The 13,784-nt window shown below is 41.3% G+C and overlaps 1 protein-coding gene across 34 annotated transcripts in view; it reads left to right on the forward strand.

Moving 5' to 3' along the window:
* Positions 1 to 13,784, forward strand: part of FOXP1 (forkhead box P1) — a 498,462-nt gene that overhangs the window by 104,515 nt on the left and 380,163 nt on the right. For 2 of the 34 annotated variants that reach the window (XM_039482888.1, XM_039482890.1), the window contains exon 1: positions 8,928 to 9,041. The exons of the other annotated variants lie outside the window; for them this stretch is intronic. The gene's annotated coding sequence lies outside the window, so the exon portion shown is untranslated. Of the gene's footprint in view, positions 1 to 8,927; positions 9,042 to 13,784 lie in introns of those variants that run through there. 34 annotated transcript variants of the gene reach the window in all.

Below are 13,784 nucleotides of genomic sequence, written 5' to 3' on the forward strand. Positions count from 1 at the left end.
GTTAGCACACGAATTAGGATGTGCAATCGAGTTCACCTACCATTACCTAGTTTGACAATGTGTATTCGCATGGGCTGCTTTTCTTCAGTCCACGTCTATTACTGCCTCATAGTCATGTTGTAGCGGGGGAGGGAGCCTCTTGACACTTACTTTGCCTCCAACCCCCTGTGAGTGTCAGATTGAAATCCTGTTCTATAGTGATGGTATCTCTCCCTACAACTACATTGTACAGGAGCTATCGCTAGCAGGAGTTTTTAAGCGATTGGATTTTGAATTGCTGCATTGTTCATCTGATTAAATTGTATTTAATTAGCTCTGTGTTTTTTGTCCTTTTGTTTCAGTGAAAAGATAACGGGGGAAGGAAGGGAAGATGAAAAACTGTCTAAATGAAGCTTCGTTATTTAAAACACATATTTAAAAACCTCCCTAAGATGCCTTTTTATTCTGCAGCCCTTTATCTTCCTTCACAAGCTTTCCGAGAATGAGTAGTGCATGTTGAGGTTTATCTTTGCTTTTATGTGCAGTAGCCACATGCTTAACATTGAGCACATTTGAGTTGCATTTCATAGGGGTTTCACAATCCTTTTATAAAGGGACTGATCTGTTAACATCACCCTCTTTAGATCTAGCAGGCAGGATGCTCTTCCATACAAAGAAGAGCTCACAGTCTTTCTTGCCAGACCAGTAAGTGAATGATTTCAAGCCTGGTGGGCAATACTTGTGTCCATGCGTAACACAGACAGACCACAGTAGTAGGCAGCTGCATGTAATTTTGAACTCCACTCATTGAACTGTAATAAAACAATATAAGCACTGCTTGGGGGGAAGATTGGATGCAGTTATCCTTACACAAGGCTGGGGCATATGAAAGCAGTGCTGGCTGACAAGAGGATTTTGAGATTTGATTTTGATTGAATTGCAGAATTGAACAGGCCAGGAATGTCAGTGGAAGGCTAAATGCCTGTAGTGCCATAAAGTTTTATTCATGTGAGGCTTTCCAATATAAAGTAGATGGATTATTGGAAAAGGTGTCAAGAGACATGAAATAGAAGTGCCCAAAACATAAAATGTGTGTATAAGGGTAAAATTACTTCTTGCTTAGTACATAATTAGCTCACAAAAATGTTTTGAGTAATTGTTTGTTTATTCATCTTTTTTTAAGCTAATTTATTGCATGGTATAAAAATGCAATCTTTCAGTTTCCCCTTCGGATCTTCCTTTAGGGAGAATACATGCTGCTTTTAGAATGTGATTTTTAAAAAAAGTGAACACTGTCTTAATTAAAATTAAAAATTATCAGAGGAAGGGACTCTTTGTGTCTCTTGGTTGCTTACAAAAAAATTGTCCACCGGATATGATCGTCAAGCAGACACTGAAAACTATTATGCTCAAAAACAAGAGCGGGATGTGTATTCACATACCACAACACACTGACTTATTTCATAGCTCAGTAATGCATACATAATTAGAGTCAAATTTGCATAGGACAGCTGATATCCAAATTTGTATGACATTAGAGACAGCTTCGCTCAGTTGCAATGAGCTATGAACAGTAAGTAAAGTTGCACAGAAGATTGTATGTGGGTGAACAGGAGTGTGTCATATTTTGTCTCTCTATTCTTTATCCATTTACAAAGTTCTGCCTCAGTAGACATTTATTTAAGCATGTTCTAAGTCATATACATTGTGATTGGAAAAAATATCCATAGCTTTATTCTGCATGCACTTGTTTAGAATTACAAAATAAACAAAGAGCTTCAGTGAAATGGACCTTTTTTGTATCAAGCTATTTTTCTATTTTTAAATTCCGCATATTGAAATGAAAGGTTCATTCAGCTTACCTTCCTTAAAATGAGCAGTACCTTATTACATGAGCAGTCTCATTTATTTTGTAAGGTAGTATTAATGTGTGTAATGTTGGCAGAATTGGGCCCTAAACTGCCACAAATTATAACTATATGAACTTGTATCTAAATGTACAGTACAGTGTAAATCTGGTTTTCTTCGTGCTAATTCCATGAACTGTTCCATCCTTCCTTTACGCCCCTCCTGCTTGAGGTAGTGAGAGTATGCTTAGGCCTTCTGTATCTGTATTTGTCCTTTTTGTAAGCTGAAAGGAAATACCAAAATGGTATTATTCAATGTGCTGGATTGCTGTTAAAATGGTCTAGTGAAAGTCTGGATTTGTAAACACATAGGGAAATAAGTGGCATGTTCTGTGCGGGTGGTAAACCTCTAAGGATTTATAAAATGTGTATTTACCACATGTTCTGTGGATCATTCTTTCCCTTTATTTTTTACTTTCTCTTTTAAAAATAAATGTGATGAATATTTATCTAATCAAATAACCGCTCGCTTACAGTGGATTTCTTTGAGGGCAAAGAGGGGAAAAGACCCAGCTATAGTCTTTGAATTATGTGGTACAGATTCCTTGATTTTTGTTTTGTCTGCTTCCATTCTGTAATGCACCCCAGAAAAAAGTGAATAGGAGAAGTTGATTTCTGTGTGTTGTGCTAATGACCCTTAAGTGTGTGTCTGTGTGTCCCAGATCGTGTGGGGAATCCAATGGGAGAGGGGAGTTCACAGATGTTAGAAAGAGCCTTTTCAGAGTTTCTGCAGAGCTTTCTAATATGCTGGTCTCTGCAGCTGCACCATTCTTCTCAACCCCACCCCAACCCTTGCACTGGCTGTATCTCTCTCCTGTGTTCAAGCAGAGAGGGCATGTGCCGTCATCCTTGGTTCGTCCAGATGTCACTGCTTTGGTTGACGTATTTAATGTATGAAGAGTCCTTTAAAATAGTTTTCAATTCTCAGCCTGTGAGTGATAGTGTTACATTTTTGTTGCAGTTTATTAAGGGAAACTTAACTAGTTAGGCAGCCCCGGAGTGGCTGGTGCCTCAGCAAACTGATGATTTTTTTTTTAAAAGAACATTTGTGCCAGCTCCATAAAAAGCTAGGTTGGTTCTGAACAAATTTTATGCTGCTCTGTTGCAAGGAAAACTGATTCATATGGCAGTGCCAGTTAGTTTTTAAGTGAAAGGCAATGTATTCAGCGTCAAATACAGCCTGCTGGTGCTTGTCCAACCTGGAGGTCCATTGTGACAAGATTCTCATGACCTACAGTGCTTAAAACACATGCAGAGCACGAGACCTCAAAGAGCTGGGCACTTCAGATCCAGGATAGTAAAATAATGCAGTTGAACCTTTCTTGGATCTTTCTGGCTAGCCTGTGTTTTTTAACTCTTTCCTAAAGATTAGGGGAGCTTTTTTTTTATTACTTTGGCTATGGGACATGCATCCCGGGTGATGTTCTGGGCAATAGGATGACGGTTAGGCAACAGAGTACGCATGGGTTTACCTCACTGGATGATTAAGCAGAAAACGTGCATCAAAGATTATTGCAGCTGTCCAAAAATAATTAAGCAGCTTCTCAGCCGTTTGGCCAGGCCTGTGCTAAATCAGATGGTCGTGATTTCTTATGTGGCCCCTCACATCTTTCAATGGATTTCCAATAAAGTTTTTGAGAGTATGGACTGGAATTGCCTGGCTGAGGTGGTGCTGATTCCCCTGCATGCTGTTCTCTGGTCCTAGTAAATCAGTTACCCATTATGCATTGCACATTGCAACAGATCAGTCACTCCTTCTGCCATTGTGACTCCTCTCCCATCATAACTCCCTGAGTGGTCCTTTACCCACCATGAACTCCACCCCAGCTCTTATCCCTGTGTTTTCACTTTCCTGTCTTTCCAGTCATGCTTCAGCTTGAATCTTTCCCTGATTGCATTGCTCTTAGCACAGCCTCCTAGAGCCTATTTCAGGACTCTCTTTGGCACCAGAATGCAGCCTGCATTGGCTTTGGGAAGGCTTGGTCTTTTTGTTTGTTAGTGTTCGTTTATTTTAATAAATCGTCATCCCACCTTGGGGTACCTTGGCTGGGAAATCCTAAGGCTTTTCCCCTCTCTCTTCCACGCCCTCAAGCCTGACTCTACCATCCCATTCCACATGGGCCAACAGAAATGAGTTGGTCCCCCCTGCCTGGGAGACTCCATGCCTCTCCATTTAGCAAGGGACCTGAGAGACAATCTGCATCCAATGGTGGTGGGGACTTGTAATCCCCTTCTCTATCCACCTCATGTAAAGGAGGACAGATTTCTTCTGAAACCACTTTAGCTCGAGTTCCTTCTCTAACCCCATCTAGGTCATGAAGGGGGAAGGCTGGGAAAAGAACACACCTGGCCACAGGAAAAGCAAGTAAGGAACAAAATAGATCTGTGTGTGGTTTGACCAGAACTTCTGTTGCTAAAGGGCCTGTGGGTGGCAGCAGGGCTAGAATCAATGTGGGTCTGCTCATGTGATTGACCCAGTGGGGCTCAGTCATGTTGCAGCTGCATAGATCACTTTTTTCCAGCCCAGGCTTTGGGTGTTAAAGAACCCCAACATATGGGCCTGGCTATGCTTTGGGTCAGAGATGTCAATTACAGCAGATTGCATTCAAGTTGGACATAAATTTTCTAAAGCTTCCATAACAGAGGGTCAACGGACCATTAGGATGGTCTCCTGACCACAGCCCTACTAGAAATCTTCAATGAAACATGGAAGACAGACACATTCTCTGGAAATGTATTGTTACAATGTTTTGGTAATGAGTTCTCAAAAGCATTAGCTTGACTTAGTCCTCGCACTTCCCCCTCCATCCAGGGAATACATTCAAATATTTTACTAAGCATAAATGGTCATTTAGAGTTCCACTGGCCTCCAAAAGCTCATGTTGACAATAAGGAAGGAAAAGATCTTCAGCATTACAGAATAATCCCAACTCACTTCCAGAGTTGAAAAGTATCTTGGGGGGTGGAAATGCTGTATATATTAGCATTCCATATATTTACTAGTGAATTGCTATAAGTGGAATTGTAGTATAATCCTTCAACAGTGTTTCTACTAAATGAGCCATCACAAATTGGCAAACGTTAAACTCTGACATAAAAAGGTAATTTTTCTTCTTTCTGATCATAACTTATATTGCATTGATCTTATTAGTTAATAGCGTATTTAGACCAGGTGCCTTATTAAGTTGTACAGTTATGAATGACTGATGCTAAAATACATGCACTGGTATTAACACCGTCAAATTTGCTAAGCAGGTTTGCTAAGGCTTAATCCATGATAATTTATTCTTCTTAAATTCTGAAGGTGGTAACTATCTGAGATAAATTAGATCTATAGAGCCAGCTCCGCAGGTGGTGTAAATTGTCATCGCTCTGTTGTAGTCACTGGATGCCAGCAAAGGATCTGGCCCTTGGTGTATCATATTTGCACCTAAGTTGATAAATTAATATTGAAAGATAGTTTTCTTCTCATTCTTAATCTGTATCTAGAACTTTGTGACCTCAATATGCATGATATACTGTAATGGGGGAAAAAAATTAAGTAGTCCACTAATACCATTTATCCTTTATGAATAAATACATAAACACAGAACAGATATGGGCCCAATCCTGCTCCAAATTAAAGTTAAAGGCAAAAACTCTCATTGACTTCAGTGCTGCAGGATTGGGCCCTATGTCTCCTTAATTGATAAGCACTGAAATATAAAAGTGGAAATTCTCAAGTGTTTGAAATATTAATATAGCCATAAAACTGTTGATAGCTGATATTTCACCTTACTTTGAAAAGTTTAACGTCACTGCAATTCATGACTAAAAATATTTTGTTGTCTTTGACAATTTCAAATATTGGTTAAACTGTTGTGTGACAAAGAAAATGTACAAAACCAACGTAGAACAGAAAAATATATACATAGAAGTCAGTCCTGTGTGCCCAGTGGGTGGATACATGGTCTATAGTTTGAGAATTGTTTACTAATTCTGGGTGCCAAACTTGAAATATCTTGTGTGTGGTTTTCAGAGCTGCTGAGCATCATGGAGCGCCCTGGGACTTAACCAGGTGTTGTGAGCACTTGATACCTTTTGAATATCAGGCCCTAGCAGCGTCAGGTTGGGCTCTGAAAACCAGTGGGTACTTCTGACAGTTTGGCCCAAACGATTGCCTGAGTTAGAGCCCAATCCACAATTACAGACGCTTGCTCAAGGGACTTTACACAGAAATAAATGTCTGTACTTTCAGAAGCATTTTCAGGATTTGGTCTCAATAGGTAGTCAGCTGCTAGTGCTTGGTACATTTTTATTGGGTATTCTGTTACAACAGGCTTCCCCCCACCCCCTTTGTTTAAATTTGACATAGTGTTTGAAATGGAACTGGGCAGTGTCATGGAGTCTAAGGGTACGTCTATACTACCCACCGGATCGGCGGGTACTGTTCGATGTATTGGATTGATTTTATCATGTCTTGTCTAGACGTGATAAATCGATCCCTGAATCGACACCCATACTCCACCTCGGCAGGAGGAGTAAGCAGAATCAACGGGTGAGCCATGGCGGTCGACTCGCCGCTGTGAGGAGGGCCAGGCAAGTCGAACTCAGATACTTCGACTTCAACTACACGAATAGCATAGCTGAAGTTACGTATCTTAGTTCGAACCCCCCTGCTAGTGTAGCCCAGGCCTAAGGTTCCTGCTCACGTTAGATGGAAAACATTTCTGTTTCATCAGAGAAATAATTGTGGTTGCTTTGCAAGGGGCAGGCGCAGGCTCCTAGTTACTTCACATATTTTGGGGTGAAGGGAGTGGGGGGTATTAAGAAATTCTGGAGTCCATTCTTAGCCCCGTAAATTACACGGAACCCAGCCGAATCCCACATTTCGAAATACATTTCTTTTAAATAATTATGTTAACAATAAATGTTGCTTGAAGGAAACTTAAGAAACCAAATTGCACCAGGTAAAAACTTTGTAAAAGGCACTGCAGAAACCCTACCCGTTATATTCTTTTTAATATTTAAAATTCTATCTCAAATAATTATCTTAGCCTCCCCTTTTACCCTCAAAACCCACACTTGGAATTAGTGCCACAACAACTGCAGTGCAGGCCACAGTAGGTTCACTTCTCTAGAGCACCTCCATGGGGGTGCTGATGTGTCTCAGAGCAATTTGAAAACCCTACAGTGTGTGCTGTGGATCAAACAAAAAATCATCTGCTGAGGGAAGCCCTGTCTGGAATAAAGTTTCTGAAAAAAGTCAAACTTCCCTCTTTGTAATTTACGATCCCTTTAACAATGCCACTTTCTCGAAGCCATGCATCATACATAAACAATGGGCCACATAGAAAAGTGTACTCCCCAGAGTATTACCAAGCATGTAATTTTGTCTTTAAATTCTTATGAGTGAATTGTAAGAACATGACTTCATAGGAACCTGCGAGACATTACAGCTTTTAATAATACTTTGCTTGTACATGTAATGCTTCATTTTTCCTTTTTTTATTAATTAAATTGCTCCTTTTGTGCGTGCATGTGGCTGTGAGGAAGAGATCCCATGCATCACAGCATGCCCCACCCGACCCAGTCTTGGTGAGTCTCTGCCAAGGCAGTTTCTCACCTCCTCAGGCAGGCACTCTAAGATCATGTCCTATCTGACTAGGTTTATGAAGTTTTTCACCCACTCCTTTGTTCTCAAAGAAGAACTCCCCTGAGAACTACTCCTCCTCTTCTTCCTGTGTAAATGCCAGCCCTGCCTCACTTTTCCCCATTTTGCAGCAAGGCGTCCTAAAAAGCCTGTAATGCCGATTTACACTGTCCACTAGTGGGCGTTGGAGAGAGGCAGCATGCTGCCTCTCTCCAAAGACTAAATACCTCGGGTGTAGATGTGACATTCCCACCTCCACCGCAAGCTTGCTGTGCAAGTACGAAGTAAGTTCCGAACCGTACCTCTCCTGCACCAGCCTACTATTGCTATCCATCCACATCTCTGATCTTTCCATTCATATATATTTTCATAAATTTCCCAGAAAATTGAGGTCAAACTTATTTCATTCTTGAATTCCTTGCCCCCACTTTTTAATTTAATTTTATTTTTTTTAACAGCGACATCTTGGATTATGTAAAATGCAGGTGACCAAACATCCTTAGCAAATCGCAGCTGCCATTCTGTCTGCAGCAGCAGAGTTTGAATCTGGCTGCTTATCTAATAAAAGGAAGAAGCTGCACTTTTTTTACAGCTTTTTGTAGCACCGTTTGTGGGCTTGCCCATAATAATACAATTATGAAGGTTAACAGGAAAAAACGGGGTCCAGGAGTGATTCTAGGCAGCTGGCAATCCCAGCGAATTGGAAGCGCAGCACCAGTGAAAACTGCAGTGAAAAGCAAATTAAACCTCATATCTGCCATCTCACTCGCTTTTCTCTGCTTTCCTGTTTGGACTTGAAAGGTGATTGGAGCCAAGGCAGTGACAGTTGACGGAAGTGCTGCAAGGAGAGAGTATTTATTTACAGTGAATCGTGGTGATGCTTGTTCAGGATGCGGTTTCACGCAGGATGTTCTGTCCCCACCCCCGGTTTGATCATTTCTCCAACCCCCCATTCCCCCCCCCCCCCAAAAAAAAGCCTTGATTGTTTGAGGCCACAGCTCATGCTTGGAGAAACATTGTGCAACATGCCTGTGCTTGGAATGCTCTGTTAATGTGCCATCATAGGAAGTTCCTGTATTGGGTATAGAGGTACCTATCAGGACTAACTCACATCCAGATGTGTTCAAACACAACTATAATCGTTATGCATTTAAAATAGGGAAGTAGGCTGACTACATATGCTGCAAGCTATGGTTAATGTGGGCCGCTTAATACTGCCAGTTGATGTTGTAATGTCCCCCCCCCCCCCCAAAAAAAAAAAAAAACCCAACCCAAACCCAAGTTTTAATACCACACAATGCTGTACTAGAATTACTTAATACAAAAGTTACTGACTTTTGATTTCACTTTAGCTTTTGGACATGGGATTTCACCTAGCTCTCGCTGTCCTGATAAGGTCTCTTCATTTCAATGCCAATTAGATTGGAAAATACTTAGAAGAATATCATCTTTGCGGATGAATTTCACTCAGCCATAAATAGAGAGGACTGTAATGCTGTGTTGGTCAAAAGAGCAGTTACTGGGTAAGACCTTTTCAACATACTATCTAAACCGTTTGCAAAATATGATCACGCTTCTATACCGTACCATAGTATTGCGCGTCTCAGTTTGTTTAATGTGTTTGCAAAGTATTTTGAAAATGCAGAGCACTAGATAAGAACCCTATTGTTTCTGAATGCTGTTGGTGTGCTGCCAAAAAGAAAACAATCAGACCCCTCCTTCAGGTGTAGCTTTCATACTGCGAAAAGTTGACAGTTGTCTGGTATATTGAGATATCCTGTCTCGATCAAATTCAAAACTTGCGGAAAGGTACTAGACTGACATAACTGGAAAACAAAACTCTCTCTTTTCACAGAACAAGTACAGGATGAGCAGTTGCAGTGGAGTTACTGCTGCTCGTTGTGGAGCAAACTGTTCTGAAGGGATGTCTTTATGGTTGAGTGCTCACTTTCGTCTGAGTGCCTACCAAAGTTGTTGATCTTTAGCCTTTACTGAAGCTGCTAACAAAACTGCCATGCAGCTTTATAATGTTCACACTTCTCCACTCGGAAATGGACAGAGACCACCAATTCCAACCATGAGTAACTTTTGTTACTACTAAACTGGGCCATATTCAGCCTCTGACCAAATGAGAGAATTTCTGTATCGTGTTACTCCTGGGCAGAATATGCAGCTCAGAGACATGCTATGGTGCACAGTTTTTCCTTCCTGGGTATTGAGCCAGGAAGTTATTGAAATGGGGGAGTGGGGGGAGGTAGTGTTTTTTTTTTCTTTGACCTTTTTTAAAAAACTATTTTTAAAAGTACATTTTAGTCAGTCTTTATAGCTGGAAAAAGGACTCTAATACTTGTGTTTTTCCACTTATGGCTTTTATTTACATCATTGCTATCATCGGGGCCTTTCTGCAATCCCCACATTGTTCAATAGACCCAGTGAAATGCTTTTAGGAAACTGTAAAAGCCAGTAACTTGCATCCAGAGGACATGACTGTAGTCAGCATTCAGGCAACCAAAACAACGGTCTCGATAACTTTATGGCCAGTCCATGTGCTGCATTTTGTAGTGTGTTGTCTTGCTACAGTTTCAGAAAAATGAGAGCATGACTACTGCATTTGTTATGCCTCCCTCACAGACTGCATTACACGTGCAATTACATTAAGTAACAAATGGAAGAAGTAGTTAGGGTTAGAAGCCTACACTCAAGCTTCCAAATTGTGTCTTCTGTTGTGAGTTAAAATTCAAGCTAGCAGACGTTCTATTACATGCCACTGAGATTTATCAGTGCCCTTCATTGCTTCCAAGTTTGCATGTGCACCTTTGTTTCACAACTATTCCCTGGTATTCCACTGTGGTGGCAACATTTGTTAGGATCCTTTCAGGGTTGTGCTTTCCTTGTGTCATATTGTATTCCCGTGGTTGACATAAAAATAACAGGGTCCAATAATGACTTTTTCACCATAGACCAGTATCAAAGGATTGTTTAAAATATTGTATTTCTGGTGACTGACTTTCTTTTTAAAATTATATTGAAGGTTCTGAAAAGCGTGCGGTTCTCACTGTTGATGAAACTCTGAGGCGAACCAAAGCCTCACACTTAAGAAACACTTAAAGCCTTTTGGTGAGATTTGCAAAGTTACCTAAGGGATTTACATGCCCATTTCTCATTAAAATTAAAGGCACCTGGGCAACCAAGCTGAGTGGCTTTGAAAATTCAATTTTATGAAAATCCCACCCATGACTGTTCTAATTGAACTGCAAATGCCAACAAGGTCTAAAAACTGGGATACGGGTCTCACTTTTTAAAGTTGAAAATGGTGGATGTTGCTTGACATCTCAATATTTGCGGTGTCAAAATTGTAATTCATTTCCTCAGTGAGAGAGAAATCTCTACATATGGCAACTAGAATGTGCAGTTAACTGAGATAGTGAATGTCACAAGTACAGGTGCCATTGCAGACTTCTTTAAAAAAAAAAAAAAAAAAAAAGAAAAAGAAAATAAGAATATTGATGCCTCACCTTTTTCTTACAAATAAACAAGACTGGGGTCATAAAAATTCAGATGGCTTCTGATTTTTTTAAACTTAGTTTAAATTAGATTGGCTTAAATACCGGAATTTACCCTTTGTACTCATCTAATTTGTCTGCCTTTATGCTTTGTAATATGAATGCATATGGACCTTTTGAAATTACAGCCATTATTCTAACAAGGCTATGGAAAAAATAAAAAAATAAAAAAAAATCAGTCCTCTTCTTTATATACTTACGCTTTCACCATACACCAGCCTAGCTGTTTCAAATGCAAAACTGTCTTGTGTTCCTTGAGCATGAAATAACATTAAGAATGTTGCAAGTGTGTCAGAATTGCATAGTTTTTACAAAAAGCAACAAAGAGTCCTGTCGCACCTTAAAGACTAACAGATGTATTGGAGCATAAGCTTTTGTGGGTGAATACCCACTTCGTCAGACACATGTAATGGAAATTTCCAGAGGTAGGTATAAATATGCAGGCAAGTTATTCCCATCATTTCCTGGATCCGTCCATTTTTACTCCTTAAGTTGCATCAACATCAGCAAAGAGATAAAGTCAGGTCCTTACTTTTATTAGCAGATATCTACAAACAGACTATTCAAGGCGTATTTAATTTCTAGCAGGCATACTTCAGGCAGACAAAAGTCTTTTTTTCATTGTGTTTTCTTCACTCATTTGCAAAAGTCCTCTGGCTGAAAGTGAATGCCCCATTGTGAACTGGTTGGGATCGAACAGTCTGTGGGGTTTGACTTAAAAAAATAACAACAAAAAACCCAAACCTGTGTTTAATGTGACCTAGGGAGTGGAAATAGATTTGTTAATACACTGGTGAAAGGAAGATTTTCAGTAGTGTCTAAGGGATTTAGGAGCTCAAATTCAATTGACTTTCCCTGGGACTTGTACTCATAAATCCCTTAGGCAGTTTTAAATCTTTCTTTTCTTGTGTGTGATCATGTCTCCCTCTAGTGGCCATCCTCAAAAAAGATAGGCGTGTGCTGGTTACTCACAACTGAAGGAGTTGCTTCCTCTGCTCAAGTCTGTGCAAGGAGCTTGTGCTTTGGTTCTGCAGGTCCAGAGTGCTATCCCCATTGACAACCAGTGCTATCTGGAAGTTAGAAATGGGCAGTTATATACAAGTAACCTTGCTTCAACGTGCTGAAATGTACTGTTAAAATCTGGAATGGGTAAACTGGGATTGAACAGAACACTTACCTGCTTTTTAGAAGCCAACTTGAATCAAACTTTTTTGATGGTCTCAAGTGTTTGGCTAAATGTGACTTCCAGCCAAGACAGGAACCTAAATGACTGCAATACCATCAGAGAAGATGTTCTTATGGTATAGAAGGAGTTGGAATGGGAAGATCTGAAAATGTCAGGCCACTTTCAACCTAATTTAGTAGCCTCCAGGGATTTGCTTTGTTCATACAAGTTTTGGATAGTAAATGTGTGCTTACCAAACCTGAAATCTAAATGCGTTGAGGTTTCCCATCCCTTTAATAATCAAAAACAAAACAACGCTTTCCGACTCCGAAGATGGCCACAAATAACTTTTTTTTAAAATACTTTAAATCCAGTAGGCCAGCTTTTGCAGGGATACAGCCCTGCCCTTAAAAATTCCTCTCGTCTTCCAGGAAAAGGAGGTAGGTGTTTTTGTTGTTTTACAGGAACTCAGTGTTATTCAGTGCAGTACAGTGGGGAATTTTAAAGGGCCAGGAATCGGCAAAAGGGAACTTAGCTGTATATTGACAGAATACATTTTATAACAATCATTAACAAATAGCTGAATGTCCTCTCCTGTTGTCAGATGCTCATAATTAGGGCCTTAATTGGGAGCAGTGCGGAGGGTGGGAGGAGGGAGGAAAGACAACTGAAAATACTGCATGGGACCTGGTTTTAGAAGATAACCGCCAAAGAGAGCAATTCCCCCGCCCCCTGGCTCCCTGGGAACGCAGTGCTGGCAGTGTCAAGCAAATGGCAGTGGAGGCGATTGAACATTCAGTGCCTTCCCTGCCGTGACTTGGGGTTCAAAGGAGGCACTCGGGTCTGCTTGTGTAGCGGCTGGCACAAGAACCTGCAGAGCCAATAGCATACGTGTCCCTCGTGTGTCTCGCTCCCCCACCCCCCCCATCCTCTGGGGAGGCAGAGGAAGGGGAAATGAACAGCCCTCCTCCAAGCCTCCCAGAATGAGGAACAGGGGGAAGAGAAACAGCCCCTGTCTCCAAGAAAACCTTCAGTTCTTAGTCCTCCCTGCTTTGGCCTATGGGGAGTGGGTCTTCCTCTCCCTCACCCCCCCACCCCCATATTCCTGGGTGCACGGGGAAAGGGATCTACAGAGGAGAGAAGTGATGTGTGTAGTGGCTAGGTGACGGTGAGTATTCGGGGGTCGGGGGAGAGGAAGAGGATGGGAAGATGTATAACTGGGGCAGATGAGTCAGTCTCGTGTGGGGGTGTTTGGGGGCTAGAGGATGGTGTGCGTGCATGTTGGGAGAGACGTCATGTGACTGCTTCAAGTAGGTTCTCTCCCTCCATGTCTCAGCCTGTAACTGCAAAAGGGAACATTTAACTAAGGGGAGCCTGGCTGAGGGAGGAAGACAACATAAAGGTTGCGATCGTGGCGGAGAGCATGCTGGGCAGTGGGGCTCCCTGCCAAACTCTTGGCTTCGCTGCCCCATCCCCGTACCCACCTGTGAACCTCCTGTTTTCATCCATAATCCTTCATGTCACCGTATCTCTGGCCA

The sequence above is a fragment of the Mauremys reevesii genome, linkage group 7, assembly GCF_016161935.1.
Source record: "Mauremys reevesii isolate NIE-2019 linkage group 7, ASM1616193v1, whole genome shotgun sequence".
NCBI lineage: Eukaryota > Metazoa > Chordata > Testudines > Geoemydidae > Mauremys > Mauremys reevesii.